The sequence below is a fragment of the Salvelinus sp. IW2-2015 genome, linkage group LG26 (genome assembly GCF_002910315.2).
Source record: "Salvelinus sp. IW2-2015 linkage group LG26, ASM291031v2, whole genome shotgun sequence".
In the NCBI taxonomy this organism is placed as follows: domain Eukaryota; kingdom Metazoa; phylum Chordata; class Actinopteri; order Salmoniformes; family Salmonidae; genus Salvelinus; species Salvelinus sp. IW2-2015.
This window is the reverse complement of record NC_036866.1, coordinates 41997076-42016588: the sequence shown is the minus strand read 5'-3', so window position 1 is coordinate 42016588 and position 19513 is coordinate 41997076. Positions and strand designations below refer to the sequence as shown.

Genomic DNA, 19513 nt, shown 5'->3' with positions numbered 1-19513 from the left:
TCAGTCCTGTTCCTGATCATGCTGCTGTGTCTGGTGGGCATCATGTGGGTGTTGTGCCAGAGTGGGACTGGGGAGGGCTCTGGGGAGGGGTCGGGGGGCAGCGTGAACCTTTTGAGGGGAGCTCGGAAGAACATCTTGCTCATCCTGGTGCCCTCGGTGGTGGCCTACACTCCTCTAGTGGCCCTGGTGCCCTTCATGTCCGTGTGGCACCCAGAGAAGGAGGACCAAGTGGCTAACCGCATACACTGCTGCATCCTCCAGTTGCTCCTGGCCTTCCCCAACTTCGGCCTGCACATTGGACCCTTGTTCTACATGTCCCGCTTCAGACAGCTGCTCCCCTGCTGCAGGAAGGGGGATAATCAAGTGCTAGCAGACTCCAAGACACAGGCAGAATAGGCTATCTCTCAGGTGTATTTAGATATACAGGAAATAGTTCAATCTTCCTGTGATCCAGTATGAAATGTATATTTATGACAGTTACCAAGTTAAATATGTTTGATCGTATTTATATTTTTCTAGCCTGGGCAACACCAACTAGGCACAAACTGGTTGAATCAATATTCTTTCAACGTAATTCGTTAATATATTGTGATGTGGAATCTATGTGGGAAATACATTGGATTTGAAAAAAAGTAATCAACGTAAACGGTTGTTTTGAGGGTTGAATGTTATCCACGTGGTTATGTCATCATGGTAACCAAAATTCAACAAAGAAAAATCTTGTATAAAATATGTTGAATTTGTATCTTCAATGTTATATCCACTATCAGAAAAAAAAATCCTACAGGAGAATGTATATATCTACAGCTACCCTTTGGTCTCCCTTCCAGGGTATTAACCAAGCCCAGCTATGATATTTGTCACTGATTATTACCAATGTGATATTGTGAGAATGATAGTTGCGAGATCTTACTAAATAGATTCACTGTTGCTATCGAAGTCATTCCAAAGTGTAGGTTTAACAGAATAAATTAAATGTGACCATACTTTATAAGTCATATATCATCATTGATGCTACAGCATTTAGGCCTATATAACAAAGTCTTCAACAACTACTGTTTAAATCCAACCCAGAATAGACAACCAAATATCAAAATTTGAAGGAGATGGTTCTTCTGCTTGTATAGTTCCATCTGTGCCACTGACTTAGTCTGGATTTTAATTCCAGTTTGTCTACAAATTAATAATTGATATGTTGGATTCATGTTGGATTCATCTCCATCTCAACCAGAAATCTAAATGAAAGAATAGGACAAAATCAAATCAAACATTATTTAAAGTACATTTAAAGTTTGTTTTGATTTAGTCCTATTCTTTACCTTTTTGGTTGAGATGGAGACGTGAATCCAACATATCAATTATTAATTTGTAGACAAACTGGAATTAAAATCCAGACTAAGTCAGTGGCAGAGATGGAATTATCCAAGCAGAAGATACATCTCATTCAAATGTTGATATTTGCATGCATTGACAACCAAACACAATTCAATATCACTTTTAAAATACAATAAATAGCCTTGTAACTTGTTAACAAATTATACAGTATGCTGGATTCACGTCTCCATCTCAACCAAAAATCAAAGTTAAAGAATGGGATTAAGCCAGTGGCTCAGATGGAACTATCCAAGTAGTAGATACAGCTCCTTTCAATGTTGATATTTGGTTACTTTGTCAATCAAACACTATTTAATATTACTTTTGTAATACAGTAAATAGCCCAAATGTAAGGCTATCTTACAAACTAATGTAACGTTTAACCTTAAAATTAATAACACATCCATGGCCACATTTTGAGGATACTGTAAGTATAAATGTATTCTTATGTAATCATATACTGTTCAAGATAGCATACATACAGTACGTCTTCGCAGGTCTGTGGAGATCTTCACAATTGCTGTAATAATATGCGCAGAATCTCAAACGTCATTGATCATTGTACTTTGTACATCATGTTCTTTTAATGGAATCTCAACTGCAATCCAGGTAATTTGGTTCTGCAATCCAGGTAATTTGGTATTTCCATATAAAATTTTGCTGTGATTTTAAATGGTTTAAAACGCAGTGATAGACATTTGGTTGATAACTAAACCAAAAATCAGACGTTGCTTTTCCATTGGAATTTGGTTGTGCTTTTAGATGGTTGAAAGCATAGTGATAACATATTTCAAAATGTTTTGAGTGGGTGAATATAGGTTGTAATCTCATTGATCAATGTCCCAACCAAATATTACTGATTTATCCACATTGAAATGACGTGGTATGCCCATTGGGCAGTATGTTTGTGCTACCATGCCACTCCTCGTCATGTTGGCATGACGAGGAGTTGACATGATAGCTGAAACAGATCTGGGAGCAGGCTAATATATTTGTCAGTTTAATGATATGAAGTTTGATATCGTATGGTATGGAATGTTCTATTTAGAGATGTCATCCAATTAATTAAAAAGAGATGATGAAAACAGATATTGTGGTTTCGTTGCCTCTCTTTTTTCTTATTTTCTTTTGGTTTTGTTGCCTCTCACAACCTCCCTCTCCCCTTCCTATTGGCTCTCACCCCACAGAGTCAACAGAGGTAACAGAGCATGGGAATGTTTGCATAGTCTTTTCTTGTGACGCACCAAGGAGCTCTCATTCTTATCGTTTTCCATTCAGTGTGAAACTGAACCATGCAAATATCCTTGGAAAGATAAATATTTGGGTCTGCCATTTCACTCTCAACTCATGAAAAAAAAAAAAAAAACGAATTTGCCTGCTGTATAACTACTACCGTAGCAGTGTCTTTTCTCTGTAGAGTACCTCCATAGAGTTAACACCACATGTATAATTTTGTACCAAGATAACTTTATCTTCCACAATAGGCCTATCTGTATGAATCATCATTAGATGTTTACCCATAGGAAATCAATTGCTTATTGTAGGAACAAGTTGCTGGCTCTTCAAATCTTCCCAGTGCGTCAGTGTTATTACCTGATCTGATTTAATTGTAATGATTACAAAGCCGACACATCAGAGGGGAATTCAGTTTAATATTTCAAAATAGAGTTTTTGTTTAACACACGTATTGTGGATATGGGATGGGAGGACAGCCACACACACAATCAATTTGGGTATGGGCCCCACCTGAGCTCTCTGCTGTCTCAGACTTGATATCTATGGCTAAAAAACGGAGATAAACGTTTCTAGAACTTCCACACGACCGTCTTTGTGGACCACCTCCTCAAGCTTTGGTCTGTCCAGTGTGAGCCACAGTCTCTCCTTTAAGTTTATGCCTTGGGGGTGACTATATGATGACAATGCACTAGCAGTACTTGCAAATGGCTCCACCACTGTGTTGTAGATGGCCCGATACTCATTGACACTCAGGCCATGGATGAGCAGAGGCCGGGTGGTTGGCTTGGTTGGGAGGGTTGGCTTGGTTGGCTTAGTGTTGTGCTTTTTACGCACTTCGAATAGCAGAAGAGGTCTGCATGTCCTTTGGGATCCAAGGGTATATGCTTTATACTGCTTTAATGGCATTAAATATACCCCTCTTTTCATCTTTCGTGGTTTGCTTCTTTCCTTCTTACACTTCTGTACAAAAAGAAAAGCAGACAGAATATGAACAGATGATGGTGGAATAGAGCCGATTACTATTCCGTTGGTCAGTCAGTACGGAAGAAGGCAGACTGCAATCCCTCTAGAAGTGATTTACTAAGCATTTCCATCAGTTGCAAAGTTGGAACCAGGCTAGTACAGTAGTTTGCATCATGAAATGCCTTTATTTTGATTAGGTTCATAGCAGTGCTAGCCTAGTCTCAGATCTCTTTGTGCTCTCTTGCCAACTTTGGCATGACAATGGCCATAGGAGTTCACAAGACAGCTCAGAAATATCTGAGACCAAGCTATAGCAGTGCAGTGTAGCTTACCTGTTTCTGGGGATGGGTGGCAGCCTGGTCTCCAGCCTCCTCTGGTCTCCTGGTGCTTGGCTTCAGAGCCAGGCTTGACTGGGCACCAACACTGGCCCCCAGCCCTGACTGCTCACCCCTGGCCTTGGTGGCAGTGCCCTTTATGACCTGGGTGCCGTTTGAACCCAGGATCAACCTCAGTGACTGCTTCTGTTAAAGAGATGGTGATAATATGGTATGATATCCATAGGGCTTTATAAACCATTATGATTTTTATTTTTATTTTGCCTGGGGCTACAAGTGTAGGCCATTTAAGCATTATTTAAATCTGTGCAAAACCAATAGATGTTAAGGTAAATAATCTGATCACTTGCATTTGACTTGGAATGAGAAATGCATTTAACAACAATAACACGCTAATAATAGGCTTTTATTGCAGCACCCCCCCCCCCCCCATTTCTTTCTTAAATACAGTATATCAATATAAACCATACCAATCAAAACTGTTTCAAATGCAGAGCAGCAAACGATACTTATTCGAGACTAATTGCTTTCAAAACACCGATCAAAATAGAACATTTTGTTTTCCTACCTCGTCCATTTAAATATATTTCGGTGAAGAGTGCTTCAACTGTTTGACAGTGTCATTTTCAGTCACTTGTTTTTTTTCTCAATTAACAAACAAAAACACATTCAAATGCTTGCATGTTCTAGAATGTATGGGGTGACATAGAAGAATTCTAGTGTTGTGCAATGCAGTAGCACAGCAACAGTATCATGTCAACAAAATGTCTCATCCTAAAATCATGAGGAATAAGCGGGCTATAAAACCATAGTGCATAATTCAGACAGACAGACAGAACTTGTGTGTATTTTCCTCAAACAGAGTAGACTATGAAAAGCGAAAACAGCCAAATGACCCTACAGCTCAATCAATATGTGCCACCACAGAGCTGCACACTATCTATCAAATCCAATTGTATTTGTCACATGCTTTGTAAACAACAGGTGTAGACTAACAGTGAAATGCTTACTTACGGGCCCCTTCCCAACAATGCAGAGAGAAAATAAATTAGAAATAATTATAACACAAGGAATAAATACACAATGAGTAACGATAACTTGGCTATATGCACAGGGTTCCAGTACTGAGATAATGTGCAGGGGTACGAGGTAACTGTTAAGACTGTTAAGTGCAAAAAAATAAGGGGTTAAATATATGTTAAAAATGACATATAATGTTTCCTGATCTTTCTTATACAGTATCCCTCAGATCTAGGACAGACACTTCAGAACAAACCTCCTTTTGATTTTTTGAAGGACTATCTGTTTTTCCATGTAGTAAATTGTTATTCAATGCGTTTGTATCGGCTACTAGCAGTAAGGCCAAATAATAAACTATTGAACTCTTACCCTGGTAGCTGGGCAAAAAGCCCCTTTCATAAAAAATAAATTTGATTAAATAACAAAGAATCTGTCAACTGTAGCCATTTATTTTCCTTTGTAGTTCCTTAACCTAAGCACCCTAATAGAGGCGTCTTACCCCATGTTACCCTAGCCTTTGCATGGGCAGAGAAACGGGCACTTTATCTGTCCAACGAAATGTACTCCCAAAATATGGTTTGCTAGTTTACTACGTTGCCTATAAATACATATTGATCACCCATATGTGTAACTGTTCCCGAAAATCGAGAAAATGCAAGTATCTCTAACTCTGCTCTCTTTAAACTAAGACTAGTAATACTGATAGCCTAATATAATGGGCCACCCTGGTAATTTAACACATTTCTTAGGTTTTGTTTTGCATTTTGATATTGCCTATAGGGCGCAAAATTGTTGGGACCATGGCTGGCAAGTGAGCTGCGTCACATACGCCTAAAATAACATTACTGGACTGTAATTGGGTTCGGGACCGGACCAGTTCTTGCTGTAGCGGGTGGGAGTCGGACAGAAAGCCAGCGGATGCGGGCGGGAGCGGGATGAAGAAATCAGTCCCGCGCAGACCTCTACCTCCACGAACAAAGGCTATTGACAAACTGTCAGTGAGTGTAGGCTTGTGTACTGCAGGCTCAAAATGTACCCAACTAAACCAGTAGAGGGTGATCAAATACAGTATGCCGTCTGTGTCAATCTGTAACTGTGTGTTTGTCACTAATACAATAAAATCAAATATTATTAATCACATGCACCGAATAAAACAGGTGTTTCACCTTACAGTGAAATGCTTACTTAATCCTTACTTAACCCTAACCAACAATGCAGTTAAAAAAACGGGATAAGAATAAGAAATAAAGGTAATAAGTAATTAAAGCGCAGCAGTAAAGTAACAATAGCGAGACTATATATAGGGGGGTACCAGTACAGAGTCAATGTAGAAGCGGTGTAAAGGGGGGYSTGGYGTTCAGACGTGTGSTRWMKAGTTGTTTAGAAGCCTTTTGGACCTAGACGTGGCGCTCCGGTACCGCTTGCTGTGCGGTAGCAGAGAGACCAGTCCATGTATAGGGTGGCTGGGGTCTTTGACAATTTGTTGGGCCTTCCTCTGACATCGCCTGGTATAGAGGTCCTGGATGGCAATAAGCTTGGCCCCAGTGATGTACTGGGTCGTTCGCACTACCCTCTGTAGTGCCTTGCGGTCGGAGGCCGAGCAGTTGCCATACCAGGCAGTGATGCAACCAGTCAGGATGCTCTCGATGGTGCAGCTGTAGAACCTTTTGAGGATCTGAGGACCCATGCCAAATCTTTTCAGTCTCCTGAGGCGGAATAGGTTTTTGTTGTGCCCTCTTCGCGTACAGTAGCTCTATGACATTTACTAGGTGTTGTCCGCGTGGTCTGTTTCGACACAAAATGCTGTATTTTATTTAAGCAAGGTGTTCATCTCCCTCTTCATATTGTAAATAAAAAGGATGACAGACAGTGGTTTTCAGGTTTAAAAAAAGCTTTATCTCAAGCAAAGGACACAGCACTCATTCGCACAAGACAGTCTTATTGTTTGACCATTCCAAAGAAAAGTGAAGGTAAAAAATCAACATTTAAATGTTCTAGTGTCTTATTTTACTGTACTTTCCACAATACATTTTAAATTATAGACTCAAAAAAATATAGCCTATTTGAAAGGATTATGCGCCTGTAAAATGTACACTTGATGCATTAGTCATGGACCGCCTGCTATATTAGACAGCAGGTAAATATCAGATGAAAAAAAATCGAATCATGTGGATTCGCCGAGTGTGCGGGCTATTATTGTAGCGGTTGCTTGGCAGTGTCGGCAGTATCAGCGGCATAGCTTTCCCATGGGACTGCCAGGGACGTAGAGAGCAAAAAATAGCAGCAAGGAGATGCGGGCGGCGAGCGCTGCGCGCCACTCACACATTTGGCAAAATGCCCTTGTAGTCTACTTCTCTCACCCTCGAGCTACTCTACAGCCCTCACTGGCACTAATAAGTGAATTCAGCAGACACAACCAAAAAGGTGACTGAGTTAATGGAACGTATGGCGAGAAGCAATGAGGTACATTTGATGAAAATGGTATTTGCAAACATATGCGAAATCTGAGTTTTCAGTCGTGATGCTAAATCAACAACCTCGAGCGGGAGGAAATTGACTCCACAGACACGCGCGAGCTCTTCTCAGCGTCCAAGCCCGATGGTGATTGCAACGGAGGTGAGTTGGCAAATAACACCTTATTACCACGTTATTACTATGTTATATACAATGTTATAGGCCATCACCTATGTATGCTGAAATCGTCCGGTTATATTTTCGGTAACTACTGTATGTGAAACCAGGCTATCTGAATGAGAAAATAATGAGCTTTTATTTAGTGTTGTTTGGATTTCGAAATAATTTCAACAAAAGAGGAAATTATATGTTTTGCATGCATACCAAACACTGCGTTGTGTAACGGCTTCTATAGGATAGAACTACTTGTAGGCTGCTTTATTTATTCATATTTTCCTGATTTTTCATCTTACATTTCACTGTGGAATGGCATTGTGCATAAGTTCTCTGGAGATATGGGAGATATGTTAAATAAATACATTCATTGAAATTCATTTGAAAGACTTCCTGATAGTCAGTCAGTCCCCATGTTATGCAAACACCCAGTTGATAGATGAACCTAGCACGCTAAAGGATATACAGTCATGTCAAGTTTCATTCATTGCCATAGGTTTAGATGAAGAAATCATATCATGATTGTTTGCCAGGCTTTGGCTGTGCGGCACTATTCAGAGGAAGAAGACATCAATATCTCCAAAGTGTCTCTCTTTGACAGCTCACAGAAGGGACTGGGGATTGAGCCATAAAGAATCTAACAAATTACATATCCCCTCTGTCATGAATGAAGAGTAGTGGTGGAAAGAAAGAGAAAGAGAAAGAGAAAGAGAAAGAGAAAGCGAGAGGACCTACCCCCACTGTCATGAATAAAGACTGATAGAGAGTGGTGGAGAGAGAGGAAAGTGGATATTCGTCTTTCACCCGTCTCCTCTGTGAAAAGTACACTTGAATAACCTGTCCTGAATGGAGAGTAGTGGTAGAAAAAGGAGACCGAGGGGATTCAAACAGATATCATCCCTGTCATGAATGGAGAGTAGCGGTAGATAGGGAACGAGAGGAGAGGGGATATACATCCTTTCACTTCTTCCTGTCTCTTCTGTCAAAAGAAGACTTGAATGACCTGCGCTCTGATCACACTGAATTATTTCTCTCCTCCTGGCTATAAATAGTCTCATCCTCTCTGTGCTGAGGGCACCTCATGGCCCCTGGCCTGGGAATCTGTGGACTCCGTGCAGGGCTGTGCATCTGTGGAATCTGCACACACACACGCACGCGCACACACACGCACACGCACACACACAAACACACACTGCAGTTGGTACACTGTAAGAGCAGTGAGCTATGCCGGTCTGTACAGTGATGACCAATCTTAACAATTAACCAGAAAACGTTATATATCATGACAGTATTAGCCAATTCGCCATGAGCTGATATATGTTATGGTACCTTAACATCCTAATAACATCTACTGGCAAGTATTTTAGAGACTACTGATAGCATATAGCTTCCTAAATGGCATTAAATTCACTATAGCACCAGAACATGAGCTGGAAATACCAAGCTTCATTTCAAACCCACTTTCTTTGAAGTGTGCTGTTCACTAAATCTGTATTAGGATTCAGTTATCATAAAGACCTTTAAAAGGTTAGCGTGTTACGCCCCCTCTCACAGAGGAAAATGTATACTTCCATCTTCCTCTAATGAGGAAAGCTACACGACTTGATTATTCACCTGGGATTGTGAAATTATCCCGCCAAAGAACTGAGATCCATTAATGATACATTGTAAAAGATCCCCTTACGTCGGACTCAGAAAGAAAGGTGACGCACCTCTGCTTGTTTTATTGTCTCTCCAAGTCAACATAACCTGGCCCAGAGAGTAGCAGCAGCGTCAACCCACAAAGACCTTTATAGGGAATAGGGTGCCATTTGGGACGCAGAATGTTGGTTAGGAATGTGAGGTGTTCAATGGCTTCCTTCCATTTGGAGGAATCAAGACTCTCCAGGGATCCCTGATGCATATTTTAGCACTATCCTAATAGATGCTAAGTGTCCTCAGAGAGCTGTGATGTTTTAGAACAAGTCAGTTTTAGTGCTTTAATGTGGAGTAGAGTTACTTTAGCTCCTCTCAAGTTGTCTGTGTTTGTTTTGGGTGACTATGTTCCTATGAATGCCTTTGAAGGGTTCCAAGCTCTCTGGAAACCAAAAGGAATTATATTTTAGAGACTAAGGAAGAAGCTGATTTACAGTGCCTTCAGGAAGTGTTCATACCCATTGACTTATTCCACATTTTGTTTTCTTACAGCCTGAATTCAAAATGGATTAACAAATATATATATTCTCACCCATCTACACACAATACCCCATAATGACAAAGTGAAAACATGGTTTTAGAATTTTTTGCACATTTTTGAAAAGGAAATACAGAAATATCTAATTTACATACTGTAAGTATTCACAGTCAATACATGTTAGAATCACCTTTGGCAGCGATTACAGCTGTGAGTCTTTCTGGGTAAGTCTCTAAGAGCTTTTACACACCTGGATTGTACAATATTTGCACATTATTATTAAAATAATTATTCTAGCTCTGTCATTTTGGTTGTTGATCATTGCTAGACAGCTATTTTCAGGTCTTGCCATAGATTTTGAAGCAGATTTAAGTAAAAACTGTAACTAGGCCACTCATTTAATGTCATCTTGGTAAGCAACTCCAGTGTATATTTGGCCTTGTGGTTTAGGTTGTTGTCCTGCTGAAAGGTGAATTCATCTCCCAGTGTCTGGTGGAAAGCAGACTGAACCAGGTTTTCCTCTAGGATTTTGCTTGTGCTTAGCTCCATTCCGTTTATTAAGTCCTTAATGATTACAAGCATACCCATAACATGATGCAGCCACCACTATGCTTGAAAATATGAACAGTGTGTCACGTGTGCTCCCTCCCCGGCCTCTAGGTTACCAGGCTGCTCGTTATGGCGCACACCTGTCACCATCGTTACGCGCACCTGCGCGTCATCAGACTCACTTGTACTCCATCACCTCCTTGATTACCTGCCCTATATCTGTCACTCCCTTTGGTTCCTTCCCCAGGCGTCATTGTTTCTGTTTCCGTTTCATGTCTGTGCATTGTTCATGTTTCTTGTTTTGTTTATTAAATTATGCACTCCCTGAACTTGCTTCCCGACTCCCAGCGCCCACGTTACACAGTGGTACTCAGTAATGTGTTGTATTGGATTTGCCCCAAACATAACACTTTGTATTCAAGATAAAAAGTTAATTGCTTTGCCATATTTTTTGCACTATTACTTTAGTTCCTTGTTTCAAACAGGAAGCATGTTTTGGAATATTTTTATTCTGTTCAGTCTTTCTTCTTTTCACTCTGTCAGTTAGGTTAGTATTGTGGAGTAACTCAAATGTTGTTTATCCATTCTCAGTTTTCTCCTATCACAGCCATTAAACTCTGACTGTTTTAAAGTCACCATTGGCCTCATGGAGAAATCCATGAGCAGTTGCTTTCCTCTCCAGCAACTAAGTTAAGAAGAACACTTGTATCTTTGTAGTGAGCGGGTGTATTGATACACCATCCAAAGTGTATTTAATAACTTCACCATGCTCAAAGGGATATTCAATGTCTGTTTTGTTTTTTTACCCATCTACCAACAGGTGTCCATCTTTGCGAGGCTTTGGAAAACCTTGCTGGTCTTTGTGATTGAATCTGTGTTTCAAATTCACTGTTCGACTGAGGGACCTTACAGATACGATATTTATTTATACAAAAGTATATGGACACCCCTTTAAATGAGTGGATTTGGCTATTTCTGCCACACCTGTTGCTGACAGGTGTATAAAATCAAGCACACCGTCATGCAATCTCCATAGACAAACATTGGAAGTAGAATGGCCTTACTGAAAATCTCAGTGACTTTTCAACGTGGCACTGTCATAGTTTGGCAGTTGCCAGGAGAACGCTTCCTGCCCAACTGCATAGTACCAACTGTTAGGTTTGGTGAAGGAGGAATAATGGTCTGCGGCTGTTTTTTATAGTTAGGGCTCCTTAGTTACAGTGAAGGGGCATCTTAACGCTACAGCATACAATGACATTCAAGATGATTCTGTGCTTCCAACTTTGTGGCAACAGTTTGGAGAAGGCTCTTTCCTGTTTGAGCATGACAATGCCACCATGCACAAAGCGAGGTCCATACAGAAATGGTTTGTTAAGATCCGTGTGTTTGACTGGCCTGTTTGACTGGTTTGACTGGCCTGCACAGAGCCCTGACCTCAACCCCATCAGACACCTTTGGGATGAATTGGAACACTGACTGCGAGCCATGCCTTATCGCTCAACATCAGTGCCCGACCTCACTAATGCTCTTGTGGCTGAATGGAAGCAAGTCCCTGCAGCAATGTTCCAACATCTAGTAGAAATCCGTTTGACAAGCAGGTGTCCACATACTTTTGATCATGTAGTGTAATTGTATGTGTGGGGTACAGAAATGAGGTAGTCATTAAAAAAATCATGCAACTTATTATGTGACTTGTTAAGCACATTTTTACTCCTGGACTTATTTAGGCTTGCCATAAGAAAGGGGTTAAATACTTATTGATTGAAGACATTTCAGCTTTACCTTTTTTTATTCATTTGTAAACATTTCTTAAAACATAATTCCACCTTGACATCATGGGATATTGTGTGTAGGCCAGTGGCACAACAAAATGTGGAAAAAGTCAAGGGGTGTGAATACTTTCTGAAGGCACTGCATGTGTAGTTCTATGCTTTGTGTAATTTCAGTTAGAACAGTATACATGTGACTGATAGTAAATATGCATAGGTGGGGATATCATCGTGAGGCCGTGTTGTTTAATCACTTGGGTTCCATTTCAGGCATGGACACACTTTATTGATTGAAAGCGTCAATTGCGTTTCATCTGAGAATCCATCTGACAAATACCACTGAGTATGAGCTGACATTTCCCTGTTGATACAAGACCATTATTACATTTTCTCAAGGCTGAATCCTAACTCTGTCGTTCAACTCTATTGTTAATGGAAGATTGCCTCGTTGCTCGAATCATTTGACTCTATTCAGTAGCTCATAGTTTGACGTGAGGATGAATCTGTGGAATGACATGAGCAGTTTTCTAATCATGGACCTTTGTCTGACCCTGACACATTTATAGCAATATCCCCATGATTAGGAAGAGCTGTGGCGCTTTGTGATAAAAGAAACAGCATCCAGTCTTTCTCTTCTCCTCTCCTCCATAAAGGGCTATCATATGGTGGCAACAAAGCAATAAAGCCCAAACTACGGAAAATGTATCATATTGACTCATACTGGAATACACTATATATCTTATAAAGGAAAATAGCTTGGTTGAAATGATTAATTCTTCAGAGTTCACGAAAGGGTACAAGCTGGGTACAAGGGTTCAAGTACAATTTATTTCAGATCAGGACGCTATACCATGTATGGAACTTTAGTGCAAGAAAAAGTGATGTTGAAATAGTATTTTTCTAAGCAATTTGATAACTGTGCCGCTTTCAATTTCCGCGCTCCCACGGGAGCATGACACGGCGTTAATTCACACTAACCTAATGTAGCCAGGCGTAAAAGAAGCACAAACTACAACTAGATCCCCGACATTCTGGTCTTGACGAGAAGAGAGAAAAAAAACTGTCAGGGGAGGTTCTCTTCTGAACTGTTCAGCCAATCCATTAAATGTGAAGGAGGAGTTAAGAGGGAATGTAGCCTTCGGAACAGGCACTCTTCCATTTACCCTGAAAACCGGAACTTACAGTTGTTGGCAACTCCGCTAAGGCTAATTCACACCAATTTATTCCCCTTTTTCATTCCCCAACATTATTTAGCATGGCTAAAGGTTATCCAAAATCACATGTAATGGCAAAAATGATATGAGAGCTATAAAAGAAAGAATAATATTATAGCTGCAAGCAGCATTGAAACGGGGTGCTGGCTGATGGGGAAGCTGAAAGAGACAGTTGCATGGAAGCATTAAACATCCTCCCTCGTATAAATCTAACAATTGAAAACACTAATGTGCAAGTTTCAAGATGTTAGAGCAAATATCATTGGAGTTATTAGGGTTTAATTGAGGACGCACATATATATATATTTTTCTTTTACAAAGATTCCATGCAAATTTGTCCCTTATGATGAGAAACACTGATATGCCAAGTTTCATGGTTGTATGTCAAACATGACGACAGGGCTGACTTTTAATGCTTAATTCAGTGCCTCGAATTGACCAATCTGTGCCGGTTTTGGTGTCTGAGTAGTGGTGTTAATATACAATATATATACAAAAGTATGTGGATACCCCTTCAAATGAGTGGATTCGACTATTTCAGCTACACCCGTTGCTGACAGGTGTATAAAATTGAGCACACAGCCATGCCCAGGTCAACTGTAAGTACTCTTATTGTGAAGTGGAAACGTCTAGAAGCAATAACAGCAATAAGTCACACAAGCTCACAGAACGGTACTGAAGCATGTAACACGTCTGTCCGTAGTCTGTCCTCAGTTGCAACACTCACTACCCTAGTTCCAAACTGCCTCTGGAAGCAACGTCAGCACAAGAACTGTTCGTCCGGGAGCTTCATGAAATGTGTTTCCATGGCCGAGCAGCCGCACACAAGCCTAAGATCACCATGCGCAATGCGAAGCGTCGGTTGGAGTGGTGTAAAGCTCGCCGCCATTGGACTCTTGAGCAGTGGAAATGTGTTCTCTGGAGTGATGAATCACACTTCCCCATCTGGCAGTCCAACGGACGAATCTGCCCCAATGCATAGTGCCAACTGTAAAGTTAGGTAAAGGAGGAATAATGGTCTGGGGCTGTTTTTCATGGTTCGGGCTAGACCCCTTAGTTCCAGTGAAGGGAAATCTTAACGCTACAGCATAAAATTACATTCTAAACGATTCTATGCTTCCAAATTTGTGGCAACAGTTTGGGGAAGGCCTTTCCTTGCTTCAGCATGACAATGCCCCCGTGCACAAAGTGACATCCATACAGAAATGGTTTGTTGAGATTGGTGTGGAAGAAATTGACTGGCCTGCACAGAGCCCTGACCTCAACCCCATCGAACACCTTTGGGATGAATTGGAACGCCGACTGCGAGCCAGGCCTAATAGCCCAACATCAGTGCCCGACCTCACTAATGCTCTTGTGGCTGAATGGAAGCATGTCCCCGCAGCAATGTTCCAACATCTTGTGGAAAGCCTTCCCAGAAGAGTGGAGGCTTTTATAGCAGCAAAGAGGGGACCAACTCCATATTAATGCCCATGATTTTGGAATGAGATGTTCGACGAGCAAGTGTCCACATACTTTTGGTCATTTAGGGTACTTCGATATTGCCAAGATATAAAAATGTTTATCAATCGGGCATTGAGATATTGCGACAAGTGAGGAAGAATTATAAGAGAGAAGTATTCCATCCAAAACAATAGTTTTGCTTAAATATTGAAGTAATTTGAATGTCAGTGCAGATCAATCAATACACAGATACTAGGAAATGCAGATTATGATCTCAGCAGTATAATCTGTTAATGTTATGGGTGGAGATATCAAATGTCCTCCTCCTCCTCCTCCTCCTCCTCCTCCTCCTCCACAACATAAAAACTCCTTCGCCCCTTCAATGTCAGCTAGTGATGAGTTCAGCTTTTCTATTCACTTTGAACTTTTCAACTCGTTCAGTCAAAAGAACAAGTATTTTAACTCATTTGGTTCAGTAATGCCCAGAGCACCCACGACCCCCTACCGGCAGGGTTGGGTAGGTTACTTTCTAAATGTAATCCGTTACAGTTACTAGTTACCTGTCCAAAATTGTAATCAGTAACATAACTTTTGGATTACCCAAACTCAGTAAAGTAATCTGATTACATTCAGTTACTTTTAGATTACTTTCCCCTTAAGAGGCATTAGAAGAATACAAAAATGTATGTTACCAATTGAACGACATCTATTTCAGGATCAGTGTTATAGTTTACATTGCTGGCCATAAATGGATGTTACATTTTACTTTATGGGGTGGTTATGTAGGCTTCTTCTAACCCATCGCTTTCTACAATATATAATAATACAATTAAATTATATATTTACATTAAAAACCAAAGTATCAGAATTCCAGTCATTCCAATAAATGTTATACCCCTTGATTTTCAAGAATAGGACTTGGAAATATGGAAGTATATACTAGCCAAATTGTTTTACCTGAGCATAACCCCAAAACGAAGGACTTATTAGCCAGCCCTACTCTGTTGTTTATGATTTTGTTGTCATGGAGGACTGATTGGGCTCATTGATTCGAGTTGAAAAATAAATGCTGCGCTCATGGAATGGCATGCTTTGAGCGCTACTGAAAAGTGCTGGAGAAATGTAACCACTCTCAGATTAATAGACAGAGCTATGGATGCAAGGACTTTCCATCCATGATATCAAAAGTATTGTTTTAACCATGTTATGAGTCAGTGTTTGTTTACATTTACAATGTTTAAAAACATTGGAGAAAAAACATAGCTTATATTTTGGGTTCTCAAGGAGTGTGACAGTTGAACTAAGCTCATGAGGCATTTATAAATTATATTCTTCAAGAATCAATGGATATATACACTACCGTTCAAAAGTTTGTGATCACTTAGAAATGTGACAAAATAGACAAAAGCCTATTCCTGCGCTTTCCCACGATCGATCAAACACATTTGGTGTGTCATGATAGTGGTCTATGACTTGTGGTCAGACTCGCTCAGGTGGAACAAATTTAAACTTGCACATTTTTTCAATGCTGATTTGAATGTCTTATGAGAAAACAGTGTGTCAAAGATTTTTTTCCGCAAACATCCTTTCTGAATGTAAAAGTAATCCTTGAACTAGTTTTTCAAAAGTATCTAATCTGATTACAATATTTTTTGCTCGTAACGTAACGGATTACAGTTACAGTTTTTTTGTGATCCCTTACATGTAACGGATTATATCCGTTACTCCCCAACCCTGCCTACCGGCGAACAATAAACAAAAACTCAAAATAAGAATTATTCTATAAGCTTCTCGTTCACCATAGAGGGTTAATTGGAGCTGTCATTTGTGACTGTGATTTATAAAAGTGTGCTTCAAACAATGTACATTTGTGATTGCAAGGCATAGAAATAAAGTTAATAAAGTTAATAAGTTAATTAATCTTATTTCTATGCCTAGCAATCACAAATGTACAATGTTTTAAGCACACTTTTATAGATCTATGGTGAACGAGAGGCTTGTATAATCATGATTCTTTCAAGTTTTTTGTTTATCGTTGGCCGTCAGGGGGCTGCGGGTGCTGTGAACGACTCCTTGCGGATGGCTTGACTGCCGCGAGGGAGATTAGCACAATGCCGTTTGCAAGCTGCAGAAGGCCCCCAAACGATTAGTTCTCAAATTCAAGCTTGTTGAGCAGAGGCAGGCTGAATGTCCATCGATAACATTCAATAATCAATTAATTGCATTCATTCTGACACCATGTGATCAATTATCAGTTCCCAACATATCGATTTTCTTTTCTATGTTGCATGCAGCATGATCTATTTTCCTGCACGCACATACTCTATGATAGACAGTTGGTACATACTGTATGATAGACAGTTGGTGCATACTGTATGATAGACAGTTGGCGCAGACTGTATGATAGACAGTTGGTGCATACTGTATGATAGACAGCTGGCTGCATACTGTATGATAGACAGTTGGTGTACACTGTATGATAGACAGTTGGCGCAGACACTGTATGATAGACAGTTGGTGCATACTGATGTTTAACAGTTTGGTGCAACTGTATGATAGACAGTTGGGTGCATACTGTATGAAGACAGCTGGTGCATGACTGTATGATAGACAGTTTGAGACCTGTATGATAGACAGTTGGTGCATACTGTACTGATAGTACGTATGGTGCATACTTATGATAGACAGTTGTGCATCTCTTATGATAGACAGTTTGGGCAATACCCTATGATAGAACAGTTCTGCACATACTGTATGATAGACTGTTGGTGCAGACCTGTATGATTAGACTTGTAGATAGACAGTTGATGCATACTCTATGATAGCACAGTAGGTGCATACTGTATGTTAGACAGTGGCGCAGACTGTAGATAGACAGTGGTGAATACTGTATGATAGACAGCTGGTGCAATACTGTATGATAGACAGTTGGTACAACTGTATGATAGACAGTTGCACAGACTGAATTATAGAACAGTTGGTGCATACTGTATGATAGACAGTTGGTGCATACTGTATGATAGACAGTTGGTGCAGACTGTATGATAGACAGTTGGTGCATACTGTATGATAGACAGTTGGTGCATACTGTAGATAGACAGTTGGTGCAGACTGTAATGAAGACAGTTGGTGCATACTGTATGATAGACAGTTGGTGCATACGTAATGATAGACAGTTGTGTGCATACTCTAGGATAGACAGTTGGTGCATACTGTATGATAGATAGTTGGTCACGCTGTATGATAGACAGTTGGCACAGACTGTATGATAGACAGTTGGTGCATACTGTATGATAGACAGTTGGTGCATACTCATGATAGACAGTTGGGCATACAGTATGATAGACAGTTGTCATACTGTATGTAGACAGTTGGTGCATACTGTATGATAGACAGTTGGTGCATACTGTATGATAGACAGTTGGTGCATACTGTATGATAGACAGTTGTGCATACTGTATGATAGACAGTTGGGCAATACTCTAGGATAGACAGTTTGGTGCATACTGATGATAGAATGTTGGTACACTGTATGATAGACATTGGCAAGACTGTATGATAGACAGTTGTGCATACTGTATGATAGACAGTTGGTGCATACTTATGATAGACAGTTGGTGCATACTCAATGATAGACAGTTGGTGCATACTGTATGATAGGCAGTTGGCGCAGACTGTATAATAACAGTCGGTGCATACTCTTGATAGACAGTTGGTGCATACTGTTATGATAGACATTTGGCGCATACTCTATGATAGACAATTGTGCATATTGTATGATAGACGTTGGTGAATACTGTATGATACAGTTTGGGCATACTGTATGATAGACAGTGGTGCACACTGTATGTTAGACAGTTGGTGCATCACTGTTATAGACATTGGTGCATACTGTATGATAGACAGTTGGCGCAGACTGTATGATAGACAGTTGTGCATACGTATTATAGACATTTGGTGCATACTGTATGATATACAGTTGGTGCTAGTCTATGATAGACAGTTGGTGCATACTGTATGATAGACAGTTGGTGCATACTGTATGATAGACATGTGGTGCATACTGTATATAGACAGTTGGTGCACACTATATGATAGACAATTGGTGCATACTGTATTATATACATTTGTGCATACTGTATGATAGACAGTTGGTGCACACTGTATGTTAGACAGTTGGTACATACTCTATGATAGACAGTTGGCGCAGACTGTATGATAGACAGTTGGTGCATACGTATTATAGACATTGGTGCATACTGTATGATAGACAGTTGGTGCATACTGCTATTGATAGACAGTTGGTGCAGACTGTATGATAGACAGTTGGTGCATACTGTATGATAGACAGTTGGTGCATACTGTATGTTAGACAGTTGGTGCATACCTATGATAGACAGTTGGTGCATACTGTATTATAGACATTTGGTGCACACTATATGATAGACAGTTGGTGCATACTGTATCGTATACATTTTGGTGCAGACTGTATGATAGACAGTTGTGCATACTGTATGATAGACAGTGGTGCATACTGTATGATACACAGTTGGTGCACACTGTATGTTAGACAGTTGGTACATACTCTATGATAGACAGTTGGTGCATACTGTATTATAGACATTTGGTGCATACTGTATTATAGACAGTTGGTGCATACTCTAGATAGACAGTTGGTGCATACTGCAGTTAACAGTTGTACATACTGTATGATAGACAGTTGGCGCAGACTGTATAATAGACAGTTGGTGCATACTCTATGATAGACAGTTGGTGCAACTGTATGATAGACAGTGGTGCATACTGTGA

At 40.2% G+C, this 19513-nt stretch overlaps 1 protein-coding gene across 1 annotated transcript in view; it reads left to right on the top strand.

Moving 5' to 3' along the window:
- The first annotated feature begins 7238 nt into the window (after nucleotides 1–7238).
- LOC111952298 (carbohydrate sulfotransferase 8) overlaps nucleotides 7239–19513 on the top strand; it is a 79168-nt gene continuing 66893 nt past the window's right edge. Inside the window, exon 1 of the mRNA XM_023970862.2 lies at nucleotides 7239–7544. The gene's annotated coding sequence lies outside the window, so the exon portion shown is untranslated. The remainder of the gene's footprint in view (nucleotides 7545–19513) is intronic.